This window comes from Lissotriton vulgaris, chromosome 1_1 (genome assembly GCF_964263255.1).
Source record: "Lissotriton vulgaris chromosome 1_1, aLisVul1.2, whole genome shotgun sequence".
NCBI classification, from domain to species: Eukaryota; Metazoa; Chordata; class Amphibia; order Caudata; family Salamandridae; genus Lissotriton; species Lissotriton vulgaris.
Genome location: NC_141685.1, coordinates 246,799,779 through 246,812,755, shown reverse-complemented (window position 1 = coordinate 246,812,755; position 12,977 = coordinate 246,799,779). Strand labels below are relative to the sequence as shown.

Genomic DNA, 12,977 nt, shown 5'->3' with positions numbered 1-12,977 from the left:
AACCAAATTATAAATAAAATATCCTTTAGCATCTACAGAAGTCTTATTATCATTTGTACCCGTTCCTTTAGGAGGAACATATAAAGGCGCGGCTTCACGCAAGAGTTGCACATTAATTACGGCATTCTTATCTGTTTCAGGAGTAGAAGTTCGTGCCATGTTGATTCGGGATGTTTGTTCAGCTGAGTCTGCTGCCCTTTTCTCCTCTCGCAAACGGGCTGCTTCAACACGTAGTTTAACCAAGCATCTGATCGTGTCAGCCACCTGGGAGAAGACAAAAAGACCGTCACGTAATTGTTTACAATCAGCTGCTACATCATCGGGCTCTATTTCTACCGAATATTTTCTAAACCGTTCGATAACCTCTGTGGCAAATGCATCGGTAAAATATATTTGCTCCGTTTCCTGCCAATCTTTTATACTATCTAAAAGTTCAGAAGCAGTGCCAGTACTACGAACGGCTTTACGCGCAGCAGATCTAATCTCAGACGCACGTTCAGCAAATAACATTGAGCGAGTTTCTCTAGCTTTGTCCTGGTCTGTAGAAGAGTCTCATCTGACTCATAAGGAGCAGAAGGAAGAATATACGGAGGTGGACAACGATCTAATAAGACAGAATCATCTTGGGGTTTATTAAGAATAGGAAAAAAGAAGTCTACGAACGGCGTATTGGCCATTTACCTGTAAATGATGCTCCCTATCTTCCCTCTCTTTAATTTCTTTAATTTCCCTATTTTTCATTTCCAATGCTTTCGCATGGATACTCTTTCGCTGTTCTTTTTCAATCAAGGCTTGCTCACGCTTTATTCGTTCACGTACTTCTTTCTCCCACATTCGTACACAGTCAAACATATCTTGCCTAGCCTTTCGCTTAAACATTTGTTGCTCCACATACTGAATCTTTCGCAAATCAAATGACCCATGCATAGGCCAACGCAACTCAGGATATTTACAAGTATATTTATTCCATAACGCGCTGTACATTATGGAAGAAATACCATACTTAACATATATGTCCCTATTAGGCGTTCCCTCCGGGGGGGAGCAGTTGTGCTTCGTCAAGTCTCAAATTGGTACCACTACAAAAGCAACACATCCTACGAAGTGTGCTGGAAACATGCATGCCAACAATAGTGCAGAATATGCAATATTATGATCAAAGTAGCTCTTAAAGTACTCTTCGTACGTTGCGCCGTTCAAACAAAATAAAAATAGAGAAAAATGTCCTCATTACCTGCCTATATGTATTGCAACACATATATATTTATCAAACGAGATTCAATATTGGCCAATCATACAAACAAAGCTGCAGTAAGTGTTACTAAAATACCTTACCAATCAAAGGCGTCAAACCAACAGCAAGTGCAGCAGAACGGCTCTTACCAATCAAATGGTGTCCAGGTTTCAACTGCCATGTTCTCAAATCGACCAAATGGTCACTGCACGGTGAATCAACAGAAGAGATCTCAGTCGAGGACCGGCGCCACCTGGATGGTCAGATCAGAAAGAAAGGAAAAACACAGTGGGTGCCAAGACTCGGGTCTCCTCAGGCAGCGATCGCGTCCAAAGCGAGATTCCAATCCTTCATCGCGACCAGTCCTTCGGGCATCCGAGTCGCCGATGAACCCCGCGTTGAACCGCCAATTTGCGGTGGTGAGCCTCAGCAAGGCCTACCAGTGCATGGGATTCGCCCTTCTCTGCACAGAGTCCTCAGACCAATAGGAAGAAGTTGGCACAGAAACTGGAATAGAAAAGACAGTTTATTAAACCTAATGAGGTGGAACTACATTCACACAGCACCCTTCGGTAATGCATGAAGTAGCACACTGACTGGAAGGTGCTTGGTCCTTTTATACCCACACAGGGGCTCAAATGAAGGCTGTACAAGTACAGAATGCTGGTTTCAAATACATACAAGGTCATACAGAGAGTGTGCTGGCAAGAAGTGGGAGGGGCTGACAGTTAGCTAATACTGGTGGACACATCCTGACAGTTACAAGTTGAGGACAGCTGTAAGCTCAACTGAGCATGTGTGGAGCAGAAGAGGCTAAATATATCTCGTCTCTAGGCAGATTTCAAGAGCAGTTGACAGGTAGGTAGGACAGAGCACATGGCGAGCACATGGCAAACAAAGTGGCTGCCAGAAATACAAAATGGATTCCACACAACGGACAAGATAGTTTCCAAATACAAGATGACTTCTGCTAATGCTTAATCTAATCGCTACTAAATTACAACATACCCTCATTGTTTTAGCGCTCTGATACCTCCAGGTCTAGCCAGCGCTATATAAAACCTTTAAAATTAAAATAAATTGTTTACCATGTTGTTGCTTGCCCCCACCCAGTCACTATCATGCTCTGTGTTGTAGCTTGCCCCCAGCCGACCCACCCTTCATTATGATCCAAGTAGTTGCTTCCCTCGTTCTGTTCCATGTTGTTGCTGGCCCTCACCCACACTCCTGTCCTGCTCTGTATTGTTGCCTGCCCTCCCATCCAGCGTTTTTTGTTCATTGTCTTTGTTCTGTGGTCTTTGTTGTTGCCCTCTGTACCTCATGGTTTGTTGTTGCTCACGTTTTTTATTGTTCGCACCACTGTCCCGCATTGTTTCTTGCATGCCCTCATCCTGTGTTGTTGCATGACCTCCTCCCACCTTCCCGCTACGTAGTGTTGTTGCTTTGACACCCTCCCAGATTCACAACCAGCTCTTCCTTGTTCCTTTGACCACTCCCAGACGCCCATCCTGCTCCTCGACCACTCCCAGACGCCCATCCTGCTCTTTCTTGTTGCTTTGACCACTCCCAGACTCCCATCCTGCTTCTCGACCACTCCCAGACTCCCATCTTGCTCCTCCTTGTTGCTTTGACTCCCTCCCAGACTCCCATCCTGCTCCTCCTTGTTGCTTTACCACTCCCAGACTCCCATCCTGCTCCTCGACCAACTGCTCCTCCTTGTTGATTTGACCACTCCCAGACTCCCATCCTGCTCCTCCTTGTTGATTTGACCCCCTCCCAGACTCCCATCCTGCTTCTCCTTGTTGCTTTGACCCTCTCCCAGACTCCCATCCTGCTCCTCCTTGTTGATTTGACCCTCTCCCAGACTCCCATCCTGCTCCTCCTTGTTGCTTTGACTCCCTGCCAGACTCCCATCCTGCTCCTCCTTGTTGATTTGATCCTCTCCCAGACTCCCATCCTGCTCCTCCTTGTGGCGTTGACTCCCTCCCAGACTCCCATCCTGATCCTCCTTGTTGCTTTGACTCCCTGCCAGGCTCCCATCCTGCTCCTCCTTGTTGGTTTGACCCTCTCCCAGACTCCCATCCTGCTCCTCCTTGTGGCTTTGACTCCCTCCCAGACTCCCATCCTGCTCATCCTTGTTGCTTTGACCACTCCCAGACGCCCATCCTGCTCCTCGACCACTCCCAGACGCCCATCCTGCTCCTCGACCACTCCCAGACGCCCATCCTGCTCTTTCTTGTTGCTTTGACCACTCCCAGACTCCCATCCTGCTTCTCGACCACTCCCAGACTCCCATCTTGCTCCTCCTTGTTGCTTTGACTCCCTCCCAGACTCCCAACCTGCTCCTCCTTGTTGCTTTGATCACTCCCAGACTCCCATCCTGCTCTTTCTTGTTGCTTTAACCACTCCCAAACTCCCATCCTGCTCCTCGACCACTCCCAGACTCCCATCCTGCTCCTCCTTGTTGATTTGACCACTCCCAGACTCCCATCCTGCTCCTCCTTGTTGATTTGACCACTCCCAGACTCCCATCCTGCTCCTCCTTGTTGATTTGACCCCCTCCCAGACTCCCATCCTGCTCCTCCTTGTTGCTTTGACTCCCTGCCAGACTCCCATCCTGCTCCTACTTGTTGATTTGATCCTCTCCCAGACTCCCATCCTGCTCCTCCTTGTGGCTTTGACTCCCTCCCAGACTCCCATCCTGATCCTCCTTGTTGCTTTGACTCCCTGCCAGGCTCCCATCCTGCTCCTCCTTGTTGCTTTGACCCTCTCCCATACTCCCATCCTGCTCCTCCTTGTGGCTTTGACTCCCTCCCAGACTCCCATCCTGCTCATCCTTGTTGCTTTGACCACTCCCAAACTCCCATCCTGCTTCTCCTTGTTGCTTTGACCACTTCCAGACTCCCATCCTGCTTCTCCTTGTTGCTTTGTTTGTTGCTTTGACCACTCCCAGACTCCCATCCTGCTTCTCCTTGTTGCTTTGACCACTCCCAGGCTCCCATCCTGCTCCTCCTTGTTGATTTGACCCCCTCCCAGACTCCCATCCTGCTCCTCCTTGTGGCTTTGACTCCCTGGCAGACTCCCATCCTGCTCCTCCTTGTTGCTTTGACTCCCTGCCAGACTCCCATCCTGCTCCTCCTTGTTGATTTGGCCACTCCCAGACTCCCATCCTGCTCCTCCTTGTTGATTTGACCCCCTCCCAGACTCCCATCCTGCTTCTCCTTGTTGATTTGACCCTCTCCCAGACTCCCATCCTGCTCCTCCTTGTTGATTTGATCCTCTCCCAGACTCCCATCCTGCTCCTCCTTGTGGCTTTGACTCCCTCCCAGACTCCCATCCTGATCTTCCTTGTTGCTTTGACTCCCTGCCAGGCTCCCATCCTGCTCCTCCTTGTTGCTTTGACCCTCTCCCAGACTCCCATCCTGCTCCTCCTTGTGGCTTTGACTCCCTCCCAGACTCCCATCCTGCTCATCCTTGTTTCTTTGACCACTCCCAGACTCCCATCCTGCTCCTCCTTGTTGCTTTGACCACTCCCAGACTCCCATCCTGCTTCTCCTTGTTGCTTTGACCCTCTCCCAGACTCCCATCCTGCTCCCCCTTGTTGCTTTGACCACTCCCAGACTCCCATCCTGCTTCTCCTTGTTGCTTTCACCACTCCCAGACTCCCATCCTGCTTCTCCTTGTTGCTTTGGCCACTCGCAGGCTCCCATCCTGCTCCTCCTTGTTGATTTGACCCCCTCCCAGACTCCCATCCTGCTCCTCCTTGTTGCTTTGACTCCCTGCCAGACTCCCATCCTGCTCCTCCTTGTTGCTTTGACTCCCTGCCAGACTCCCATCCTGCTCCTCCTTGTTGATTTGACCACTCCCAGACTCCCATCCTGCTCATCCTTGTTGCTTTGACCACTTCCAGACTCCCATCCTGCTTCTCCTTGTTGCTTTGTTTGTTGCTTTGACCACTCCCAGACTCCCATCCTGCTTCTCCTTGTTGCTTTGACCACTCCCAGGCTCCCATCCTGCTCCTCCTTGTTGATTTGACCCCCTCCCAGACTCCCATCCTGCTCCTCCTTGTGGCTTTGACTCCCTGGCAGACTCCCATCCTGCTCCTCCTTGTTGCTTTGACTCCCTGCCAGACTCCCATCCTGCTCCTCCTTGTTGATTTGACCACTCCCAGACTCCCATCCTGCTCCTCCTTGTTGATTTGACCCCCTCCCAGACTCCCATCCTGCTTCTCCTTGTTGATTTGACCCTCTCCCAGACTCCCATCCTGCTCCTCCTTGTTGATTTGATCCTCTCCCAGACTCCCATCCTGCTCCTCCTTGTGGCTTTGACTCCCTCCCAGACTCCCATCCTGATCTTCCTTGTTGCTTTGACTCCCTGCCAGGCTCCCATCCTGCTCCTCCTTGTTGCTTTGACCCTCTCCCAGACTCCCATCCTGCTCCTCCTTGTGGCTTTGACTCCCTCCCAGACTCCCATCCTGCTCATCCTTGTTTCTTTGACCACTCCCAGACTCCCATCCTGCTCCTCCTTGTTGCTTTGACCACTCCCAGACTCCCATCCTGCTTCTCCTTGTTGCTTTGACCCTCTCCCAGACTCCCATCCTGCTCATCCTTGTTGCTTTGACCACTCCCAGACTCCCATCCTGCTCCCCCTTGTTGCTTTGACCACTCCCAGACTCCCATCCTGCTTCTCCTTGTTGCTTTCACCACTCCCAGACTCCCATCCTGCTTCTCCTTGTTGCTTTGGCCACTCGCAGGCTCCCATCCTGCTCCTCCTTGTTGATTTGACCCCCTCCCAGACTCCCATCCTGCTCCTCCTTGTTGCTTTGACTCCCTGCCAGACTCCCATCCTGCTCCTCCTTGTTGCTTTGACTCCCTGCCAGACTCCCATCCTGCTCCTCCTTGTTGATTTGACCACTCCCAGACTCCCATTCTGCTCCCCCTTGTTGCTTTGAATCCCTGCCAGACTCCCATCCTGCTCTTTCTTGTTGCTTTAACCACTCCCAGACTCCCATCCTGCTCCTCCTTGTTGCTTTGACCCACTCCCAGACTCCCATCCTGCTCTTCCTTGTTGCTTTCACCACTCCCAGACTCCCATCCTACTACTCCTTGTTGATTTGACCACTCCCATGCTCCCATCCTGCTCCTCCTTGTTGATTTGACCCCCTCCCAGACTCCCATCCTGCTCCTCCTTGTTGCTTTGACTCCCTGCCAGACTCCCATCCTGCTCCTCCTTGTTGCTTTGACTCCCTGCCAGACTCCCATCCTGCTCCTCCTTGTTGATTTGACCCCCTTCCACCTGCCGGTCCTGCTCCGCATTGTTGCTTCACACACTCCAGTGCTTAATTTGTAAAAAAAAGAAAATTTTGCCAAGGAGGCCACAGCTCACTTCTTCCTCCGGTGAGCCCTACGTTCAACACTCTCACTGCCTTCGTCTCTATCTTCTAACCTTGATCTGTTGTCTGCCCCCTACGTCTTTGCTCTAAGAGTCTATCTTCCCACCTCTCTAATTGTTTTCTATCATCTTTGTCACACCTGTTGTGTTACCTTATTCCCTGCATTTCTTATTTGCCCTCTATTTATTCTACCACTACCCTTTTTCCTCTTCACTTTTATCCATTCACTGCTCTCTCTCCCCGATCTTGGCTCTTTACGATTACTCTTCTAGCAGTGATTAGCTGTGTCTCCGTTTTATCATTTGTCTGCTTTTTTTCTTCTGTCCTGTCCTCTACATCCTTTCATTATATCTTCTCTCTTCTTAATGCTCTCTTCTTCACATCATGGCTGCTTTCTCTTTGTATCGGATTTGCTCTCTTTTTCTTCTACTTAGCTCCATCTTATCTCTCTCCTCTCCTGTTGTTTTCTTCTCCTCTTTACTCCTGCTCTCTCTCTCATCTATAACACTGCTGCTGCCTGTGACCCCTGTCGTCAGCCTGTACATGTCCCTGCTATTTTGAACTCTGTGTTTTCCTGTTGTCTTTCCTAAGAAGAGGAAGAGGACATGTGTTTTACTTTCTTACCTACACCGAGTGCAAAAACAAAATGTACACCAAATTAAAATTATTTTTTTGCATATATTAATCAGTGCAGTATAACTGGGTTATTTGCAGAACAGATAGCTGCTCGAGCACAGCAGGTGATGTCACTACTGGGGCTTCCTGTAATTAGTAGGTGCAGGGATGGCGACAGCATTGGCATCCACTGCTCAGCTTACTGTGACCCTGCCTGCTACAGCACAGGCATTGTCCCTAGCCGTAATGCTGCCAATTCCGGTAAGTATGGCTGTGGTGCCTACTAGACTCACGCACTCTCAGCAATGACCATGCTGGGGTGTGGTGCACAGATTCTACAGGTGACACCATGGCACACAAAAGTTGAGTTGGGCCACAGCCGCATCGAGCACGTTGAGGATAGCAGCAATGCAGGGCTGCAGGATATGCTACTCTGGCTACACAGCAAGTGGAAAGTCCACACTTACTTTTGTTTATTCTTCCACAAGAGCCCTCACTCCCCAGTTCCAAATGCACTCTCGCAGCCTCCTTGCCTAAACTCCGTCTTAAGCCAGCCCCTAGCTACAATTATCCAATGAGAGGCTTAGGCTCAGGCAGTGGCAGGGTGCAGCAGGCTCTGGGAATAGAATGCAAGACATAGTTTGTCGATTACTTCTTGGATTTGTGATCGGCGAAATGACATCATCACTAACTTGCTGATACACAATCATGCCTGGCTGGACTATGAACATGTACCAGCCAACCACCATGCAATGTATGGTAATCTTTTTATTTTGAATTTGAACAATTAATATTGAGACTATCACCTGTGAAAGAAGTGCAGGTGCTGAGCACCTGAAAGCACCTGCTCAAATTAAGCACTGACCCACTCCCAATCTTCCATGCCTCACTGTTGCCTTGATCCCCACTCCCACCCATCACTCTCCGCGCTGTTGCTTGGACCCTCACCATCCTGTCCCGATCCTCATTGTTGCTCTGATCCACTACCACACTGCGTCCTATCCTGCTCCCTGTTGTTGCATTGACCCCATCCACTGCTGCTTATTGCACCTCTTCCTACCCTCCTGCACTGCTGCTTGTTGTTGCTTTGACAAACACCCCCTCCCACTGCACTCCTCGTTGTTCCTTTGACACCCCTCCCACCCACCCCGCTCCTCGATGTTGCTTTGACCCCCCTCCCCCCCATCCCGCTCCTTGTTGTTGCTTTGACATCCCCTCCCACCCGCCCCACTCCGCGTTGTTGGTTTGACATCGACTCCCACCCACCCCACTCCTTGTTGTTGCTTTGACATCCCCTCCGGTGCACAGACAAAATATCGACTCCAAAATATCGAATGGACAAAATATCGAGTTAAAAATATCGACAACAATAAAATATCGATAACAAAAATATCGTTGGTCAAAATATCGAATAAAATAATGATAAAAAAATATGGAGTACAAAAATATCGACTCAAAAAAATTGACAAGACAAAATATTGATAAATAGTCAAAGTAAAAAATATAGATATGTAGAAAAAAGGTTAAAAAAATATATTTTTATTAATAGTAATATAAATTGTAGTTAATGTTTAGGAGCGGGATGTTGGGTTAATAGGGGATAAGGGTGGGGAGTAATTTCATAATAATTAATTAATTAATATATGTTTGTAAATATTTCTAATTAATAATTATTTGGTAATTAATTAATATTAATTAGTTGATTAATTAATATAATTTTGTACATATTTTAATTACTAACAATTGGTAATTAAATAATATTAATTAGTTAATTACATTAATTAGAGTAATTTATTTATATATATAATTTTTAGTTATTGTTAATCAATTAATTGGGAAAAAATAATATTAATTATTAAATTAAATTAATTACAGCTAATGTGCTAATATATTTACTTTATTGTTATTGTTAATTAATAATTAATTGGTAATTAAATAATATTAATTAATTTTGGGTAAATGAGTATTTTTAGGGTTCAGGGTCAGTTTTTGTTTTTTGGGTAAAGGGGTATTTTTAGGGTTCAGGGTCAGTTTTCTGTTTTTGGGTAAAGGGGTATTTTTAGGGTTCAGGGTCAGTTTTCAGTTTTTGGGTAAAGGGATATTTTTAGGGTTCAGGGTCAGTTTTCAGTTTTTGGGTAAAGGGGTATTTTTAGGGTTCAGGGTCAGTTTTCAGTTTTTGGGTAAAGGGGTATTTTTAGGGTTCAGGGTCAGTTTTTAGTTCTTGGGTAAAGGGGTATTTTTTGGGTTCAGGGTCAGTTTTCAGTTTTTGGGTAAAGGGGTATTTTTAGGGTTCAGGGTCAGTTTTGAATTTTTGGGTAAAGGAGTATTTTTAGAGTTATTGTTCAGTTTTCAGTTCTTGGGTAAAGGGGTATTCTTTGGGTTCAGGGTCAGTTTTCCCTACTGTTGCACCCACTGGAGTGGGAATAGTAATTTTAACCCCTACGCTATCCAACGCTTTCCCTACGCTTGCACTCTTTGGAGTGGGAATAGAATTTTTTACACTTCTGGTATCGTACGGTAATATAATAGTATCTTATTTAATTATAGTATGTTACTATATATATATGTTTTAACAAATAAGATTGTATATTTTTTTTTATTATTTTCTTTTATTATTTAATTATTATAAGATAATGTAAGTATTTTTAAAAATATTTTAGTAATTAAATTTGAATATTAATTTAATTTAACACTGTTTTTAATAAAGTCAATATTTTTTACAACTATATTATTGTAAACGATATTTTGTACTCGATATTTTTGTACTTACCTGTTTGTAGATACAAACTCGATATTTTGACTGTCGATATTTTGTCCACGATATTTTTGCAAGTCGATATTTTGTCCCTCGATATTATTTCAGTGATCCATCCCCTCCCACCCGCCCCACTCCTCGTTGTTGCTTTGACATCCCCTCCCACCCGCCCCACTCCTCGTTGTTGCTTTGACATCCCCTCCCATCCGCCCCACTCCTCGTTGTTGGTTTGGCATCCACTCCCACCCGCCCCACTCCTTGTTGTTGCTTTGACATCCCCTCCCACCCGCCCCACTCCTTGTTGCTTTTACACTCCGCACCCACCGTGTTGCTTGTACATGAAACCCCAAGCCACCCAACTCCTCGTTGTTGCTTTTACACACTCCTGCCTAACCCCACTATTCATTATTGCTTTTATACCCTCTCTCCCACTCCTCTTTGTTTCTTTTACACCCTCCAGCCCACCTCACTCCTCGATATTACTTTTAGACACTCCCACCCACCCCACTACTCATTATTGCTTTTACACAATCCGGCCCACCCCATGTTGTTGCTTTTACACCCTCCCACCCACTCCTTGTTGTTGCTTTTACACAAACTCATTGATGTTACTTTTACATAAACTCCTTGATGTTACTTTTACACCCTCCCGCCCACCCCACTCCTTGTTGTTACTTTTACACCCTCCCACCCACCCAACTCCTTGATGTTACTTTTACACCCTCCCATCGAGCTCCTTGTTGTTGCTTTTACACATTCACCCAACCTTCTCCTCATTGTTGGTTTGAAGCCCTACTAACTGGAATGCTGTAAAACATGTCTAAAAGACCATAACAGAGCTGATAGCCAGTTGTGGCTGCTCCTGTGAAGCAGTTGTGGGGAGGGGGGGCGGGGGAAATAAAAAAAGAACACTTACCTGCTGGCTGACTGACCACCGCCTCTCTTCCGTCCTCTTCCTGGCTTCAGTTGGAGCAGGAAACAGGATAGGCTCCCCTAAGCCAATCACAACGCTCAATGCAGCATTGTGATTGGTCTGAGCTCCGTTGTTCGGCATGCTGATGGGGAATGGGAGCCTGAGCTTCTTCTCCACCCAGGCTCTAATGCAGCCTGCATGGAGAACATGCAAAGTGCGCATGAATGAAAGTGCGCAGAGGGCCGCCAAACATTCATGTGCACTTAGGAGGGTGCCACCACTCCTCCCCCTGCGCAGCCTAGCCCCGCCCCACAAATCTGCCGCAGCACAGAAAAATACAATTATTATAAGGTTGCGTTATTATCATTTTAGTTCCTTTTTTTGCCATGCTGAAAGGCAGTGGGGCGGCGCTCCTCGCCTTGGCGGAGCAGCCGCCACCGCAGTGATAGCTCTCATTGACGAGACCTATTGTTTTTGCCACTGCTTGTTTATGGTCTTGTTGTTTGGGCCACACAGTTGTAGTTTCAAGCTGGCTCATTTGGCAGTACCAAACTAGCCCAAAGACCAGAACAGCATTGTCGTAACTGGGTCAATCTTGTACACTGCCAATCCGGACCTTTACTCCGGAGTGTCCCTCTTGAAAAAAATATTGACAATTCATATTTATTTTTTTGCGCTTAAAGCGGCGCTCCTATCATTTCTAAGAGCTATAAACAACAGGTGATGCCACCGCCCCCCTTAATGATGGACATGTCAGCTGAGCCGAAGCACAGCGGTGACTTGAAAAAGAGCCATGTTTGAAATCACAAACACATGAATGAACAAAACTCGTGACCTTTGCTCTTCTGTGGAGTCTTAGAGGGTGACTTCAGAGCTGGCTGCGGGTGATTCCTTGAAAGTCAACGAGGCTGAAAGAGTTTTTGGTGCAGGAGTGAGTTTGCTCTGTCAGTCTTCCAGCATGCTGAGGGAGGGGTACATGTAAGGGAGGGGGCGGCAGCATCAGCTAAATAATGAAAGAAGGGGGTATCTCCACGGCACTTACCTTGAGTAGTTCGACCAGGCACCCGTCCAAGTTTTATTTCTTTTTCCATTCTGATGCCTGCGGTCCCAAGACTACATGACCCAGAATGCAAAGGGGAGAACCTGGCACGGAGGAGTAACCCACTCGGGTAAACGGGAAACCTGATCTGCAATGTAATAAAGTATCCACGTGGACATAAAAGAAGTGGAGATGCCGGGGATTGAATCCGGGGCCTCATACATGCAAAGCATGCGCTCTACCACTGAGCTACATCCCCTGGTGACGACGTTGTGTACGGTGAAGGCTGACGACTGCAACTGAGTGCGTGTGATTCATTTGCGCAGGAGGTTGATCAAACATAGTCCTGGCGTGGGCAGGGCCGGATTTAGGGCGGTGTCATCAATACAACCACACCTGGCAAGGCGCGGGGGGAGAGGGCGGGGGTCTTGCTTAAAAATAACGTGTTTTACTTGCTCAGAGTAATTCCTAGGGCGGTGCGACGGGTGCAGCAGTGACCCCAGGCCGAGGCCGCTGTGTTTAGCAATAACCTACAATTTAAAAGCACCTGCTGCAGAGTTCCCTGTGCGTCCAGCTTTCAGGCAGCAATAAAAATGTCAAGATAACTCCTGTAAATAATGTTCCTGTTCGAGAGAGAGATCAGAGTTTTGTCCAGTGGCAGTTTTGACTCGCCAAAATGTAACGCAAAGGGTTAATATGCCTGCTGCAAAGAACAGACCTGTATTCACATGGATAGCTGAGTGGATTAGGAAAGCCAGCCTTTACCAGCACTTTAAAATACATTAAATGTATGTGACTGGAAAGGGGGTCGGTGTGGAGGGGATGATTGGGGTCTCTCTGAGGGGCACCAGGGAGGGGAGGAGGGGCCGGGGTCAGGGTGGGTGCAGTTTTCCCTGCTCAGATTGGTTAAGCTTTGGGAAGAGTCACGGTGTCGATGACATCACTGCTAAAAGTGTCAGCTCTTGTCTGGTCTCACTGCTGGGAGGAGAGCAGTGAGGCTTCTCTCAGTGTGAGGGCAGAGGTGATGGT

General features: G+C 47.4%; 1 non-coding gene across 1 annotated transcript; it reads right to left on the bottom strand.

Annotated features, from left to right (window-relative positions):
* Nucleotides 1–12,135: 12,135 nt before the first annotated feature.
* Nucleotides 12,136–12,207, bottom strand: TRNAA-UGC (transfer RNA alanine (anticodon UGC)). The gene has a single exon. It is a non-coding gene; the product is annotated as a tRNA-Ala (tRNA).
* Nucleotides 12,208–12,977: the final 770 nt, after the last annotated feature.